Source organism: Hyla sarda, chromosome 2 (assembly GCF_029499605.1).
Source record: "Hyla sarda isolate aHylSar1 chromosome 2, aHylSar1.hap1, whole genome shotgun sequence".
Lineage (NCBI taxonomy): Eukaryota > Metazoa > Chordata > Amphibia > Anura > Hylidae > Hyla > Hyla sarda.
The window spans coordinates 1,616,272-1,636,148 of NC_079190.1; the positions used below are offsets into that span (position 1 = coordinate 1,616,272).

A 19,877-nucleotide genomic window follows, 5' to 3' on the forward strand; every position below is an offset into this window, starting at 1 on the left:
TATTCCTTGCTTTAATTTCCTTTTTTCATCCCTCAACATATGATGGTGATCCGTTCCAAATGGACCATCGTTTGTTGAAACCATCGTATGTTGAGGGATCCGGGCAATGTAAAGTATAGGACAGTGGTCTACAACCTGCGGACCTCCAGATGTTGCAAAACTACAACACCGAGCATGCCCGGACAGTCGAAGTTGTACTCACCTGTCCCCGCCGCTCCGGACCGTCACCGCTCCTCACCGCTGCCCGGGATGTCGCTGTCCATCGCTGCCGCCGCGTCCCAGACGTCCGCGCTCTCCTTCGCCGCCATCACGTCACTACGCACGCCGCTCCTATTGGATGACGGGACGGTGTGCGCAGCAACGTGATAATGTCGATGGAGAGCACCGACGATGCAGGGGATCCCGAAGAGGACGCGCCGGAGCCCCGAGGACATGTAAGTGATCGTCAGCGGACCACACGGGGCACCGTAAACGGCTATCCGGTGGCAGCTGAAGCAGTCTGCGCTGCAGGATAGCCGTTTATGCGATGGCCCCGACATACAAAAGCATTGTATGCTGATGCTGCCTTCAACATGCGATGGTCTCTGAGAGTGATCATATGCTGAAATGATCGTATGTTGGGGCCATCGGAGGTCGGGGGGGGGGGGGGGGGGGGGTCACTGTATATATATGGTATGTCGGGGCCATCGGAGGTCGGGGGGGTCACTGTATATATATGGTATGTCGGGGCCATCGGAGGTCGGGGGGGGTCACTGTATCTGAAGAATGTCTTATCCCCTTTTTTCACAGACTGGACTAGTTTTTCTTCTGCCTGTGCTTTAGAAGTTCTTATAAGTTGCTTGGCCTCTTTCTGCCTAGTCTTGTAGATTTCCCATCTTCATTGCTCTGGGTTGTTTTATAATTATTAAATGCAGTTTTTAATGATTTTAGCCACTTCTGCTGAGTACCACAGGGGTCTCTTCCTTTTTCTGCATTTACTGACAAGTCTAATGCAGTTTTCTGTTGCTTTTAAGTAGTCCCATTTCTCCTGAACTCCGTGTAATTTGTTCCAGTCTGATAGGGACTCATTTATGACTAATCTCATTTTTGAAAAGTCTGTTTTTCTAAAATCTAAAACTTTTGTTTTTGTGTGGTGACTCCTTCACTGTTCTTCTATTAAACCACACTGACTGGTGATCACTAGATCCCACACTGACTGGTGATCACTAGATCCCACACTGACTGGTGATCACTAGATCCCACACTGACTGGTGATCACTAGATCCCACACTGACTGGTGATCACTAGATCCCACACTGACTGGTGATCACTAGATCCCACACTGACTGGTGATCACTAGATCCCACACTGACTGGTGATCACTAGATCCCACACTGACTGGTGATCACTAGATCCCACACTGACTGGTGATCACTAGATCCCACACTGACTGGTGATCACTAGATCCCACACTGACTGGTGATCACTAGATCCCACACTGACTGGTGATCACTAGATCCCACACTGACTGGTGATCACTAGATCCCACACTGACTGGTGATCACTAGATCCCACACTGACTGGTGATCACTAGATCCCACACTGACTGGTGATCACTAGATCCCAAGCTTTCGCCAACAATAAGATCATATACCAAATCCCAATTTGTGAAAACCAAATCCAAAATGGCCTTCCTCCGGGTCGGCTCCTCAAGCACTTGTTGTAGAGATAATCCCAGTAGGGTATTTAGAATATCTGGACTCCTGGCAGAACTTGCTATTTTGGTTTTCCAGTTTATATCCGGAAGATTGAAGTCTCCCATAATGATAACTTCTCCTTTTGTGGCCTAATTGGGGGGGGGCTGCCTTTTAGGGTTGATAATCCAAGTAGGAAGAGACAGTGGTTTAGGGCGAGCAGCACGATTCTACAATTCCTTATCATGGATGTGAACATTTCTACTTCTTTATGATCATTGTATTGAGGGAATATTGGTCTATATGTATTGGATTTTTATTCTGTGATAATTTATGTAGTGTGGAGGTGTTATTGGTAAGAATGGTATAAGTACACTGGATTTAGTCAGTAACAGTATGATGGAGATCTGTATGGTGATAATATTCCTTCTTGTATACTGGCATTATTAGTAATATTGGTCTCAGTATACAGGATTTGGTCAGTAACAGTATGATTGTAATATATATGGTGATAATATTCCTCCTTGTATTCTGGTATTATTGGTAATATTGATCTCAATATACAGGATTTGGTCAGTAATAATATTTTGGTAATATGTATGGTGATAATACACACTATAGATCTATACACTATATATAATACACACATAGATATATACACTATATATATATATCACACACTATAGATCTATACACTATATATAATACAAACACTATAGAGCTATACACTATATATATAATACACACTATATATATATAATACACACTATAGATCTATACACTATATATATAATACACACTATAGATCTATACACTGTATATATATAATACACACTATAGATCTATACACTATATATATATATATTTATATATATATATATATAATACACACTATAGATCTATACACTATATATATATATATATAATACACACTATAGATCTATACACTATATATATATAATACACACTATAGATCTATACACTATATATATATATAATACACACTATAGATCTATACACTATATATATATAATACACACTATAGATCTATACACTATATATATATAATACACACTATAGATCTATACACTATATATATATATTACACACTATAGATCTATACACTATATATATATTACACACTATAGATCTATACACTATATATATATATATATATATAATACACATTATAGATCTATACACTATATATATATATATATATATATATATATTACACACTATAGATCTATACACTATATATATATATAATACACACTATAGATCTATACACTATATATATATATATATATATATATATATAATACACACTATAGATCTATACACTATATATATAATACACACTATAGATCTATACACTATATATATAATACACACTATAGATCTATACACTATATATATATATATATAATACACACTATAGATCTATACAATATATATATATATAATATACACTATAGATATATACACTATATATATATATAATATACACTATAGATATATACACTATATATATATATAATATACACTATAGATATATACACTATATATATATAATACACACTATAGATCTATACACTATATATATATATAATACACACTATAGATCTATACACTATATATATAATATACACTATAGATCTATACACTATATATATATATATATATATATATAATACACACTATAGATCTATACACTATATATATAATACACACTATAGATCTATACACTATATATATATATATATATATATACACATATATATAATACACACTATATATCTATACACTATATATATATATATATATATATATAATACACACTATAGATCTATACACTATATATATATATATATATATATATATAATACACACTATAGATCTATACACTATATATATATAATACACACTATAGATCTATACACTATATATATATAATACACACTATAGATCTATACACTATATATATATAATACACACTATAGATCTATATACTATATATATATATAATACACACTATAGATCTATACACTATATATATATATAATACACACTATAGATCTATACACTATATATATATAATATACACTATAGATCTATACACTATATATATATAATACACACTATAGATCTATACACTATATATATATATATTACACACTATAGATCTATACACTATATATATATAATACACACTATAAATCTATACACTATATATATATATATAATACACACTATAGATCTATACACTATATATATAATACACACTACAGATCTATACACTATATATATATAATACACACTATAGATCTATACACTATATATATATAATACACACTATAGATCTATACACTATACATATATATATAATACACACTATAGATCTATACACTATATATATATATAATACACACTATAGATCTATACACTATATATATATATAATACACACTATAGATCTATACACTATATATATATAATATACACTATAGATCTATACACTATATATATATAATACACACTATAGATCTATACACTATATATATATATATTACACACTATAGATCTATACACTATATATATATAATACACACTATAAATCTATACACTATATATATATATATAATACACACTATAGATCTATACACTATATATATATATAATACACACTATAGATCTATACACTATATATATATAATACACACTATAGATCTATACACTATATATATATAATACACACTATAGATCTATACACTATATATATATAATACACACTATAGATCTATACACTCTATATATATATAATACACACTATAGATCTATACACTATATATATATATAATACACACTATAGATCTATACACTATATATATATATAATACACACTATAGATCTATACACTATATATAATACACACTATAGATCTATACACTATATATATATATAATACACACTATAGATCTATACACTATATATATATATATAATACACACTATAGATCTATACACTATATATATATAATACACACTATAGATCTATACACTATATATATATATAATACACACTATAGATCTATACACTATATATATATATATAATACACACTATAGATCTATACACTATATATATATATATATATATATATATATATATATATATAATACACACTATAGATCTATACACTATATATATATATATATATATATAATACACACTATAGATCTATACACTATATATATATATATAATACACACTATAGATCTATACACTATATATATATAATACACACTATAGATCTATACACTATATATATATATATATATAATACACACTATAGATCTATACACTATATATATATAATACACACTATAGATCTATACACTATATATATAATACACACTATAGATCTATACACTATATATATATATATATATATATATAATACACACTATAGATCTATACACTATATATATATAATACACACTATAGATCTATACACTATATATATATATATAATACACACTATAGATCTATACACTATATATATATAATACACACTATAGATCTATACACTATATATATATATATATATATAATACACACTATAGATCTATACACTATATATATAATACACACTATAGATCTATACACTATATATATATATATATATATAATACACACTATAGATCTATACACTATATATATATATAATACACACTATAGATCTATACACTATATATATATATATATAATACACACTATAGATCTATACACTATATATATATAATACACACTATAGATCTATACACTATATATATATATAATACACACTATAGATCTATACACTATATATATAATACACACTATAGATCTATACACTATATATATATATATATAATACACACTATAGATCTATACACTATATATATATAATACACACTATAGATCTATACACTATATATATATATATAATACACACTATAGATCTATACACTATATATATAATACACACTATAGATCTATACACTATATATATATATATATATAATACACACTATAGATCTATACACTATATATATATAATACACACTATAGATCTATACACTATATATATATAATACACACTATAGATCTATACACTATATATATATAATACACACTATAGATCTATACACTATATATATAATACACACTATAGATCTATACACTATATATATAAATATATAATACACACTATAGATCTATACACTATAGATCTATACACTATATATATATATAATACACACTATAGATCTATACACTATATATATATATAATACACACTATAGATCTATACACTATATATATATATAATACACACTATAGATCTATACACTATATATATATAATACACACTATAGATCTATACACTATATATATATATATATATAATACACACTATAGATCTATACACTATATATATATATAATACACACTATAGATCTATACACTATATATATATATAATACACACTATAGATCTATACACTATATATATATATAATACACACTATAGATCTATACACTATATATATATAATACACACTATAGATCTATACACTATATATATATAATACACACTATAGATCTATACACTATATATATATATAATACACACTATAGATCTATACACTATATATATATATATATATAATACACACTATAGATCTATACACTATATATATATATATATAATACACACTATAGATCTATACACTATATATATATAATACACACTATAGATCTATACACTATATATATAATACACACTATAGATCTATACACTATATATATATATATAATACACACTATAGATCTATACACTATATATATATATATATATATATAATACACACTATAGATCTATACACTATATATATATATATATATATATATAATACACACTATAGATCTATACACTATATATATATATATATATATATATAATACACACTATAGATCTATACACTATATATATATATATATATAATATACACACTATAGATCTATACACTATATATATATACACACTATAGATCTATACACTACATATATAATACACACTATAGATCTATACACTATATATATAATACACACTATAGATCTATACACTATATATATATAATACACACTATAGATCTATACACTATATATATATATATATATTACACACTATAGATCTATACACTATATATATATATAATACACACTATATATATATAATACACACTATAGATCTATACACTATATATATATAATACACACTATAGATCTATACACTATATATATATATATATTACACACTATAGATCTATACACTATATATATATATAATACACACTATAGATCTATACACTATATATATATATATATATATATATATAATACACACTATAGATCTATACACTATATATATATATAATACACACTATAGATCTATACACTATATATATATATATATAATACACACTATAGATCTATACACTATATATATATATATATAATACACACTATAGATCTATACACTATATATATATATAATACACACTATAGATCTATACACTATATATATATATAATACACACTATAGATCTATACACTATATATATATATATAATACACACTATAGATCTATACACTATATATATATATAATACACACTATAGAACTATACACCATATATATATATATAATACACACTATAGATCTATACACTATATATATATAATACACACTATAGATCTATACACTATATATATATATAATACACACTATAGATCTATACACTATATATATATATATAATACACACTATAGATCTATACACTATATATAATATAATAATAATACAAGTCTCTCTTCTCACCACTAACCTCCCTGGAAAAAGAAAATTCCAGTTGCCTTAAGGACCTTTGGTGATGTCACGATCATGTGATCAGTCACATGGGTGGGAGGAGTCAGGCTACAACCTACAATGGGGACATTTATCAAGCTGTTTAGACCGGTGAATACAGCGCAGTTTACTTTTCCAATGACATTTTAGCTCTAATATAATCTAATAATATATAAAATTCTAAAATAATACAGTTTAATTTTGTTACATTTGTTTTTAATTATATTTTGGCAAATTTTAGTTATCCTCCTAGCTGTCTGATGGAAATGTTTTTTGTTTTCTATATTTTACTGCTCCAATTTCACTTTTGTGTCCGATTCGAAGAACGTATATGAGTTTACGCCGTGCGCATGAACATGTGTAGTGGAAGCGTCGTGCAGTTTACCAAGACAACCAATCAGATTCCTTCTTCAATTATTAACATTTTTTGTGACCTGTCAAAAATCTGATTGGTTGCTATGGGCAACTGCACGACTCCTTCTCTACACATGTCATCAATCTCCCCCTTTAGAATTCCACATTTAACCCCTTAAGGACAATGGACGTACTCCTACGCCCCCGTTTCCGAGTCCTTAAGGACCGAGGACGTAGGAGTACATCCTGTCCATTCCCGGCCCCCCCCGCCGCTAGCCGGAGGGGAGCCGGTGCCCGATGCCTGCTGAAATCGTTCAGCAGGCATCGCGGCATAACGCCCAGGGGGGTCATTATGCCCCCCCATGTCTGCAATCGCAGCGCTCGCCGGGCGGGGATCGGAGCCGGATGTCTGCTGATTTCTATCAGCAGACATCCCGGCAGTGTGTCGGGGAGGTCCGGAGGACCTCCTATACCTGTGATCGCTGCAGGACGCTGGAAACTACTTACCGGCGTTCTGCAGCGGTTCCGGGTCATCAGGGTCACGTGTGACCCGGATATAGATGGTGACTGGTGGTGTAGTATACACCACCAATCACCATCCATGCTGTACTGGGGGCTGGCATTGTGGCCACCCCCCTCAGTACAGTTGTGATTGGGTGGCCAAAGTGGCCACACCAATCACAATGTAATGGGAGGGGATGGTGGGGGCTAGGAGCACGTTGCTCCGTTCTTCCCGCCATTCCACAGAGATCTGGTGTGCAGGACGGAGCCCCGTGCTGCCCACGTACTGCCCACCCCTTTCTGTGGCCCCTTGGCACAGAAATCGCCAGGGATAGCTTTAGATTAGATAGGGACAGGTTAGGGTTTAAAAAAAAAAAAACGTTTTTTTTTGTCTTTTTTTCAGCGTACCTCAGTGGGTGTCCGTGGGTCCGTAGCACCTTTAGCTGCGTGACCCCGGCCCTGCTGGGTCGCTGCGGTCTGCCGCCAGCCTTTTTTTTTTGGCGCAGATCTTTTTCATAAGCGTTTGTTAAAGCCCACCCGCCGCTGATCAGTCCCGTAGTACTGATCAGTGTTTTTTTTTTTTGTGGTGCCGGCGCTTTTTTTCGGGTTTTCTAGCGTGTTTTTGCACCCATAGGCGGTCCGTGCCACCAGTAGCAGGCGTGTACTGTGTGGACGGACCGTACCTGTGTGTGCAGCCTGTCCCACCGCTGTCAGTGATTTATCACTGATCAGCGTTTTTTTGGGGTTCAGGTGGGTGCATTTTTTTCGGGGTAAAGCGTTTTTTTATTTTATTTTTCGGGGTTTTTTTTTGTGTGGGGGTCTGTGTACAAGCCACCAGCCACTGTTCTGGGCTGAGTGGCTGGACCCCCCCATTGACTTCTGCGCCCCCTGCCGCCACAAGCGCTAATCAGTGCGCACACCACTGATTAGATAAACGCTTTTTTTTGGCGCAGGGCTTTTTTGCGCTAGAAGTCCCCCTTTTAAAAAAAAAAAAAAAAAAGGCTCCTTTTTATTTTATATTTTTTTCTGTTAGGGCGGGTTAGTTTAGTTAGGTTAGGTTGGGTTAGGGCGGGTTAGGGAGGTAATATCGCACCACACCACACGCAGCACACACACCAATAAAGTTTATCCCCCCGCCCCCAACCCCCCCGTATCCACATTAGAGTAGGGAAATGGCCCGCAGGAGGCATATGACCTAATTGCCTCCGACACCGAGAGCGGCTCAGAGGACGATGAAGACCCCACCTTCCTTATTTCATCGTCCTCCTCATCATCTAGTTCAGATGATGAGCCACCAAGGCGGCGGAGACGCCGCCGTGCGGTGCCGCAAACCTCCTCTGCCCTTGACCCTGTGCCCCATGCTAGTATGAGGCCCCCCGGCGCTCATACTAGTGAAGCCCCAGCCAAGGTCACTGGTACATCGTACCGGAGAACTTGACTGGGCTGAGCCAGCGGACCACGAGCCCGTGATTCCTGAGTTTGTTGGCGACTCAGGAATCAAGATTAACATCGCCGGGTTCACTGAAAAGGACTTTTTCGGTCATTTTTTCAGTGACGACTTTGTTAATCTAATGGTTACACAGACGAATCTGTACGCCCAACAGTTCGTCGCCGCTAACCCGGGCTCACTTTTAGCTAGACCCGGCGGCTGGACTCCAGTCGATGCAGCCGAAATGAGGACCTTTTGGGGCCTCGCGCTGCATATGGGTATAGTTAAAAATCCCAGTGTCAGGCAATATTGGAGTGGGGACATCCTGTACCAGACCCCGCTCTACAGTATGGCCATGACACGTCCCCGATTCGAGGCCATTCGGAGATGTTTGCATTATGCTGATAATGCGGCATGTCCCCCCCGAACTGATCCCGCGTATGACCGCCTGTATAAAATCAGGCCGGTCATCAATCACTTCGGGGCCAGATTTTGGGAGGCCTATGTCCCTGGAAGGGAGGTCGCTATTGATGAGTCGCTCATCAGCTTCAAGGGGAGACTCAGCTTCCGGCAATACATCCCGACCAAGCGAGCGCGGTATGGCGTGAAGATGTATAAACTTTGCGAGAGTACCTCCGGGTACACTTGCAAGTTTATAGTGTATGAGGGACGAGATTCCCGTTTTGAACCCCCAGAATGTCCCCCCACTCTGGGTGTTAGCAGGAAAATCGTTTGGGGCCTTTTGCACCCATTGCTAGATAAAGGTTACCACCTTTACATGGATAACTTTTATACCAGTATCCCTCTCTTCACATCCCTCGCCGCCAGATCCACAGTCGCTTGTGGGACAGTCCGGAAGAATCAAAGAGGCCTTCCGCCCCATCCCCTACATGCTCCTATCCCCCGGGGTGAGTCCCGTGCCTTTTCCCATGAGAACCTGTTGTTGGTCCGGTATAAGGACAAGAGGGATGTCCTTATGCTCACCACAATTCATGGGAATGGCAGCACCCCTGTCCCTGTGCGAGGTACCGTGGGACTGTTCCTCAAGCCCGATTGTATTCTGTACTATAATCAGTACATGGGGGGAGTTGATCTTTCTGATCAAGTCCTCAAGCCATATAATGCCATGCGGAAAACACGCGTATGGTATAAAAAGGTGGCGGTCTACATGGTACAGGTTGCCATGTACAACTCTTTTATATTGTACAAGTACGCTGGCAACACAGGGACATACCTGGAGTTCCAAGAGGTAGTTCTAAAGGCCCTCATCTTTGGTGACCGCCAAAGAGCGGGTCAGAGCACCTCTGGAACTTTAGGTCCCCGGATCGTCCCCGACACTTTCCAGGTATGATCCCCAACACTGGAAGGACGGGACGAACCCAGAAGAAATGCAGAGTGTGTCACAAGAAGGGGAGATGGAGGGACACCACCATTCAATGTGACACTTGCCCCGATCATCTGGGCCTCTGCATAGGCTGCTTCAGGGAGTATCACACTTCCATGGAGCCCTACATTTTCCATCCTTTGCCCTAATTTTCATTCCCCAGAATTCGGCTCCAATGTACCAGTCCAGGGTACATTGACTTCCAAATTTTAAACCAAAACACCCCCCCAAAAAACAAAACCTTTTTCCCAATAGCCCAATATCTTTTTTTCTTTTCTTCCCCCTAAAAAATGGGTCATGGCCCGTATCCCCAGAGTTATTATGTACTACCATAAGAATGTTGGGGGTCTATCTGTCCCCAACCTCGTCAAATATTATAGAGCGGCTCGTCTTGCTCAATTGTTATTATGTAACGCAGTTTGGGGTGCACCTCGCTGGCTTACTCTGGAAAATGCTCTCCTCTCCCCCCATACTTTATGCTCTCTTATGTGGTCATCCAGTCCTATATTTACTTTGATTCCCCCCTCTGCTATCCTCTCTCGCTACTCGCTGCTCTTGTGGAGATCGGTCCGCTTCAAGACTCCTCTTCAATCTCCTCTGTCCCCAGCCTTACCTATTTTTCAAAACCCCCTTTTTGCTCCAGGCCTCAACACAGGTCCATTTCACTGGTGGGTGCTCCACAAACTTACTCGCCTGCATAATTTTCTCCTTCGCACCCACCTTATGACCAAGGAGATGTTTATAGCTAGATATACTCCTCCACCTTCTGAATTGTATAGACTTAATCAGATCTTTTCCTTCCTTCTATCTCTTCCCTTCTCCTCTTCGGGGATTTCCCCTACCTCTTTTGAGACACTTGCCATCTACTCACCCTCTCGACCTGGCTCCCTATCTCACATTTACGCTTTGCTTAACAAGCCTCCTCCAGACACTAAGCTGCCTTTCATGACTCAATGGGAAGAGGATCTGGGGGTCTCTATGCCCTTATCTACGTGGCACGATTGTTGTACTCAAATCAGTAAAGGGAGTTGACAGGTTTCCCTTGTTGAAACCTCCCTGAAGGTCCTACACAGGGCTTATTATGTGCCAGCTCGCTTGCACATCATACACCCTGAGGTGTCCTCAGAATGCTTTAGGGGCTGCCGAGAGACGGGTTCCATGCTCCATATATGGTGGACCTGCCCTCAGGTGGCGAGATTTTGGTCGGACATAGCAAACCTAATTTCCTCGGTCTTACACATTAGACTGTCCCCCTCTCCTGATGTCTGCTTATTGGGACATAGGCCGCAGGGCATGTCTTTTGCTTCATTTAAGTTAACTCAATTTATTCTGCTGGCGGCCAGGATCCATGTGGCGTCTAAATGGCGCTCCAATGTTCTATCTAGCTCAATGGTAGTCTCTAGAGTAAATCAAATATTGCTATCTGAAAAACTTAATGCAATTAGAGCTGACACCAGAGATAACTTTGATAAGGTTTGGGAACCGTGGCTGAGTTCTCCCCATGCCCCGGACTTGACATATTACCTATCTTTGTGATGCACTGTATTAATAGGTCTAAAACATTTCACAACACGGATTACTTATCCCCACTGATACTTCCTTTACCCTTCTTCTCCATCACCCACCCTCCTTGCCTTCCCCATCCTTACCTACCCCCCGTCCCTCCCCGGGTCCACTGATCCTGGCCCCAGTTGGTTGGCATTTTTGGCGGTTGTTGTCTACGATGAGACTACATCAGGTTCAAAACTAGTTGTATGTATTTTTATACTGTTTAACTATGATTGCAATGTACTTCTCTGTACCGTTTTCTTGCTTTCAATAAATATATCTTTTGACACTAAAAAATGGGTCATGGGACACAGAGTCAACAGCATTGGAGGTTTGCAGTTGCCTCAAATGCGCAACGCTCTCTCTCCCCACCTGAGCGGGGTGCGCATTTGAGGTAACAGAATAGGGACGGCCCCACACATCCCCTTCCCAGAATGATGATTCAGAGTATAGGGTTTGGGGCGGGCATCATTTTTACTTTTGGCTGTACTCTGGGTCATCATTCTGGGAAAATAATTGGCATATCAGTACTAAAATTGCAATTTTCTTCCCCCCATAGTACTCTTTATCCATTCCTGGAAAATAAATGAAGGGAACACCCGTCTGTTCCAAATCTCCACTTCACCCTATACACCTTCCTAGGGGGTGTACTGTATATAATGGGGTCACATGTGGGTGTTCCTTTCTTGTATTTTCCTCTGAATGTATGTAACTGTTAGGTCCGTAACAAGCATCCGCCTCAAATGCGAAGAGTTCTCGCTGAGCTCTGTCGTATTTCCAGGCGACAATTCGGAGTCACATGTTAGTTGTTCCCAGAAAGATGAAGCAGAGCATAGGTTGAAAATTGCAATTTTCAAAAGCTTCATCCATTCCTGGAAAATAAATTTAGGAAACACCTGTGCATTAAAAATGTCCTCTTTACCCCTATACCCATTCCTCAGGGTGGGTACTTTCTGTAATGGTGTCACTGCCCCCCTATACCCATTCCTCAGGGGGTGTACTGTATATAATGGGGTCACTGCCCCCCTATACCCATTCCTCAGGGGGTGTACTGTATATAATGGTGTCACTGCCCCCCTATACCCATTCCTCAGGGGGTGTACTGTATATAATGTGGTCACTGCCCCCCTATACCCATTCCTCAGGGGGTGTACTGTATATAATGGGGTCACTGCCCCCCTATACCCATTCCTCAGGGGGTGTACTGTATATAATGTGGTCACTGCCCCCCTATACCCATTCCTCAGGGGGTGTACTGTATATAATGTGGTCACTGCCCCCCTATACCCATTCCTCAGGGGGTGTACTGTATATAATGGGGTCACTGCCCCCCTATACCCATTCCTCAGGGGGTGTACTGTATATAATGGGGTCACTGCCCCCCTATACCCATTCCTCAGTGTGGGTACTTTCTGTAATGGTGTCACATGTGGGTGTTTCATTTTTGTATTTTCCTCAGAATGTATGTAACCGTCAGCTACTGATATGCCAAAGGCCACAAATACAAAGTGACCTCTGTGACTTCTGAGCCTTGTTGTGCGCCCGCCCAGCACGTTACTCCATATGTGGATGTATTTTTATAGTCAGGGGGAAAAGCCCTCCAAAATTTGTAACCCAATTTCTCATATTACTCCTTGTGAAAATGTTAATAATTGGGTAACCCCAGCATTTTACAGTAAAAAAATAAAATTTTTCAATTTATGGCCCACTTTTCAAAAAAAACCTGTGAGGTGTTATTTCCCGCTGTACCCCTTGTTACGTTCATTGAGGGGTGTAGTTTCTAAAATGGTGTCACATGTGTTTTTTTTTTTCCTGTTGGGGGCTTTATAAATGCACATGACCCCCGACTTCAATTACAACAAAATTTTCACTCCTTCTATTCTGAGCATTGTAGTGCGTTCACAGAGCAATTTACATCCACATATGGGGTATTTTTTTTCTCAGACAAAATTGTTCTACAAATTTTGGGGGCCTTTTGCCCTATTACCCGATGTGAAAATGAAACATTTGGGGTAATACTATCAATATAGTGCAAAAAAATCAAATTTTTCACTTTTACGGCCCACTGTTCAAAAAACCTGTGAGGTGTAAGTACTCACTGTAACACTATTACGTTCCCCAAGGGGTGTAGTTTCCAAAAGGGTATGCCATGTGTTTTTTTTTTACTGTCCTGGCACCAAAGGGGCTTCCTAAATGCCCCCAGAGCAAAATTTGTAACTCCTTCTGTTCTGAGACCTGTAGTGCGCCAGCAGAGCACTTTTCACCCCCATATGGGGTGTTTTCTGAATCGGGAGAAATTGGGCTTCAAATTTTGGGGGGTATTTTCTGCTTTAACCCTTTGTAAAAATGTAAAATTGTTGAGAAACCAAGCATTTTAGGGAAAATTTATTATTTTTTTTTTACATATGCCAAAGTCGTGAAACCACTGTGGGGTATTAAGGTTCACTTTACCCCTTGTTACATTCCCCGAGGGGTCTAGTTTCCAAAATGGTATGCCATGTGTTTTTTTTTAGCTGTCCTGGCACCATAGGGGCTTCCTAAATGCAGCATGCCCCCAGAGCAAAATTTGCTTCAAAAAAGCCAAATGTGACTCCTTCTCTTCTGGGACCTGTAGTGCGCCAGCAGAGCACTTTTCACCCCCATATGGGGTGTTTTCTGAATCGGGAGAAATTGGGCTTCAAATTTTGGGGGGTATTTTCTGCTTTAATCCTTTATAAAAATGTAAAATTTTTGGGAAACCAAGCATTTTAGATAATTTTTTTTTTACATTTGCAAAAGTCGTGAAACCCCTGTGGGGTATTAAGGCTCACTTAATTCCTTGTTACGTTCTTCAAGGGGTCTAGTTTCCAAAATGGTATGCCATGTGGGGGTTTTTAGCTGTTCTGGCACCATAGGGGCTTCCTAAATGCAACATGCCCCCCAAAAACCATTTCAGAAAAACGTACTCTCCAAAATCCCCTTGTCGCTTCTTCGCTTCTGAGCCCTCTACTGCGCCCGCCGAACAATTAACATAGACATATGAGGTATGTGCTTACTCGAGAGAAATTGGGCTATAAACACAAGTAAAAATTTTCTCCTTTTACCCCTTGCAAACATTCAAAAATTGGGTCTACAAGAACATGCGAGTGTAAAAAATGAAGATTTTGAATTTTCTCCTTCACTTTGCTGCAATTCCTGGGAAACATCTAAAGGGTTAAAACGCTGACTGAATGTCATTTTGAATACTTTGGGGGGTGTAGTTTTTATAATGGGGTCATTTATGGGGTATTTCTAATATGAAGACTCTTCAAATCCACTCCAAACCTGAACTGGTCCCTGAAAAATATTGAGTTTGAAAATTTTGTGAAAATTTGGAAAATTGCTGCTGAACTTTGAAGCCCTCTGGTGTCTTCCAAAAGTAAAAACTCGTCAATTTTATTGATGCAAACATAAAGTAGACATATTGTATATGTGAATCAAAAATTTTTTTATTTTGAATATCCATTTTCCTTACAAGCAGAGAGCTTCAAAGTTAGAAAAATGCAAAATTTTCAATTTTTTCATCAAATTTTGGGATTTTTCACCAAGAAAGGATGCAAGTTACCATAAAATTTTACCACTATGTTAAAGTAGAATATGTCACGAAAAAACAATCTCGGAATCAGAATGATAACTAAAAGCATTCCAGAGTTATTAATGTTTAAAGTGACAGTGGTCAGATTTGCAAAAAACACTCTGGTCCTTAAAGGGTAGCTCCCACCATCCTCTTTTTTTTTTTTTCTGTCCCTGCCTATTGCCCATCTATCCCTAACCCCCTCCCTGCCTTTATTTTTTTTTTTTATTATCTTAAAAATGGCATTTTGTCTGCCTGGTAGTGTGCTCACTACCAGGCAGACTTCCCCAGCAGGCACCACGTCACTGATGCCTGCTGGGGGCCGAGTTCCGCCCATAGTTCTCAGGACAGGGTGCCTCCAGTTGTTTCACCACCACAACTCCCAGCATGCCCTGACATCTATTTGCTGTCAGGGCATGCTGGGAGTTGTAGTGGGGAAACAACTGGAGGCACCCTGTGTTGGAAGACCCCCCCCCCCGCCCTCCTACCCCCCTCACCTGTGCCGGACCATGAGCGGGGGTCCGTAGCAAGCAACAAGTGTATGCCCGGCTTCCTGTCATGCCCGTACACTCTGGAAACTGTCTCTATGTTTCTGGAGGATTGAAAGTCCTCCAGAACCATAGAGAGAGTTACCAGAGTGTAGGAGCATGACAGGAAGCCGGGCATACACTTGTTGCTCCATATAACGCGCTCCCCCCGGCAATGACAGGAGCATTGAGGAGGCGGCGTATCCCCATAGGAGCCACGGCTGTAAGGAGAGGTAAGAGCCATGTTCCTCCCTGCTGCAGGGAGAATATGCAGCAGGGAGGCGGCCAGTGTGAGAGTCCAGGGAGCCAATGCGCAGCCCTGGATTTCACTGTGCTCGCTCTCGCCTGTTTGATTGACAGGCGGAAGCGAGCACCGCAGTGACTAGAATTTCGACTCATTTGCCAGGCTCAAATGAGACGAAATTCTGTAGTGACGTCACTGCCGAATGCATTCGGCCACTAGGAGGGCGACCCCTAGTGGCCGAATTTAAAAGTGATTTTAAACTGGTTTAAAATCACTTTTTTTAATTAAACTATATTAGAGATATGTTGTAGTACTTAAGTACTACAACATATCAATTTTTTTATTTCATGACAGTGCCCATTTAAGGTGTAAAATGGCCTGGTCCTTAAGGGGTTAAAGGGAGCGCTCCCCGGAGCGCTCGCAACATCCTCGCTACTGCAGCGCCCCGGTCAGATCTACTGACCGGGTGCGCTGCGATACCGCCCCCAGCCGGGATGCGATTCGCGATGCGGGTGGCGCCCGCTCGCGATGCGCACCCCGGCTCCCGTACCTGACTCGCTCTCCGTCGGTCCTGTCCCGGCGCGCGCGGCCCCGCTCCCTAGGGCGCGCGCGCGCCGGGTCTCTGCGATTTAAAGGGCCACTGCGCCACTGATTGGCGCAGTTGGTCTAATTAGTGTGTTCACCTGTGCACTCCCTATGTATACCTCACTTCCCCTGCACTCCCTCGCCGGATCTTGTTGCCATTGTGCCAGTGAAAGCGTTTCCTAGTGTGTTCCTAGCCTGTGTTCCAGACCTCCTGCCGTTGCCCCTGAATACGATCCTTGCTGCCTGCCCCGACCTTCTGCTACGTCCGACCTTGCTCTTGTCTACTCCCTTGTACCGCGCCTATCTTCAGCAGTCAGAGAGGTTGAGCCGTTGCTAGTGGATACGACCTGGTTACTACCGCCGCTGCAAGACCATCCCGCTTTGCGGCGGGCTCTGGTGAATACCAGTAGTAACTTAGAACCGGTCCACTAGCACGGTCCACGCCAATCCCTCTCTGGCACAGAGGATCAACCTCCTGCCAGCCGAATCGTGACAGTAGATCCGGCCATGGATCCCGCTGAAGTTCCACTGCCAGTTGTCGCCGACCTCACCACGGTGGTCGCCCAGCAGTCGCAACAGATAGCGCAACAAGGCCACCATCTGTCTCAACTGACCGTGATGCTACAGCAGCTACTACCACAGCTCCAGCAATCATCTCCTCCGCCAGCTCCTGCACCTCCTCCGCAGCGAGTGGCCGCTTCCGGCCTACGACTATCCTTGCCGGATAAATTTGATGGGGACTCTAAGTTTTGCCGTGGCTTTCTTTCGCAATGTTCCCTGCACTTGGAGATGATGTCGGACCAGTTTCCTACTGAAAGGTCTAAGGTGGCTTTCGTAGTCAGCCTTCTGTCTGGGAAAGCTCTGTCATGGGCCACACCGCTCTGGGACCGCAATGACCCCGTCACTGCCTCTGTACACTCCTTCTTCTCGGAAATTCGAAGTGTCTTTGAGGAACCTGCCCGAGCCTCTTCTGCTGAGACTGCCCTGCTGAACCTGGTCCAGGGTAATTCTTCCGTTGGCGAGTACGCCATCCAATTCCGTACTCTTGCTTCCGAATTATCCTGGAATAATGAGGCCCTCTGCGCGACCTTTAAAAAAGGCTTATCCAGCAACATTAAAGATGTTCTGGCCGCACGAGAAATTCCTGCTAACCTGCATGAACTCATTCATCTAGCCACTCGCATTGACATGCGTTTTTCCGAAAGGCGTCAGGAGCTCCGCCAGGATATGGACTTTGTTCGCACGAGGCGTTTTTTCTCCCCGGCTCCTCTCTCCTCTGGTCCTCTGCAATCCGTTCCTGTGCCTCCCGCCGTGGAGGCTATGCAAGTTGACCGGTCTCGCTTGACACCTCAAGAGAGGACACGACGCCGCATGGAGAATCTTTGCCTGTACTGTGCCGGTACCGAACACTTCCTGAAGGATTGTCCTATCTGTCCTCCCCGCCTGGAAAGACGTACGCTGACTACGCACAAAGGTGAGACAGTTCTTGATGTCAACTCTGCTTCTCCACGCCTTACTGTGCCTGTGCGGATATCTGCCTCTACCTTCTCCTTCTCTACTATGGCCTTCTTGGATTCCGGATCTGCAGGAAATTTTATTTTGGCCTCTCTCATCAACAGGTTCAACATCCCGGTGACCAGTCTCGCCAGACCCCTCTACATCAATTGTGTTAACAATGAAAGATTGGACTGTACCGTGCGTTACCGCACGGAGCCCCTCCTAATGTGCATCGGACCTCATCACGAAAAAATTGAGTTTTTGGTCCTCTCCAATTGCACTTCCGAAATTCTCCTTGGACTACCGTGGCTTCAACGCCATTCCCCAACCCTTGATTGGTCCACAGGAGAGATCAAGAGCTGGGGTACTTCTTGTTTCAAGGACTGTCTTAAACCGGTTCCCAGTACTCCCTGCCGTGACCCTGTGGGTCCCCCTGTAACCGGTCTCCCTAAGGCTTATATGGACTATGCTGACGTATTTTGCAAAAAACAAGCTGAGACTTTACCTCCTCACAGGCCTTATGACTGTCCTATTGACCTCCTCCCGGGCACTACTCCACCCCGGGGCAGAATTTATCCTCTGTCCACCCCAGAGACT

At 40.0% G+C, this 19,877-nt stretch overlaps 2 protein-coding genes across 4 annotated transcripts in view; both read right to left on the reverse strand.

The window, feature by feature from the left end:
• LOC130358155 (zinc finger protein 432-like) overlaps positions 1–7,651 on the reverse strand; it is a 32,332-nt gene extending 24,681 nt beyond the window's left edge. Inside the window, exon 1 of one of the 3 annotated variants that reach the window (XM_056561002.1) lies at positions 7,600–7,651. The gene's annotated coding sequence lies outside the window, so the exon portion shown is untranslated. The remainder of the gene's footprint in view (positions 1–7,599) is intronic. The other 2 variants (XM_056561003.1, XM_056561001.1) reach the window with 2 other exon arrangements.
• The window catches only part of LOC130358162 (uncharacterized), a 164,722-nt gene that overhangs the window by 40,682 nt on the left and 104,163 nt on the right, over positions 1–19,877 (reverse strand). The window lies entirely within an intron of this gene.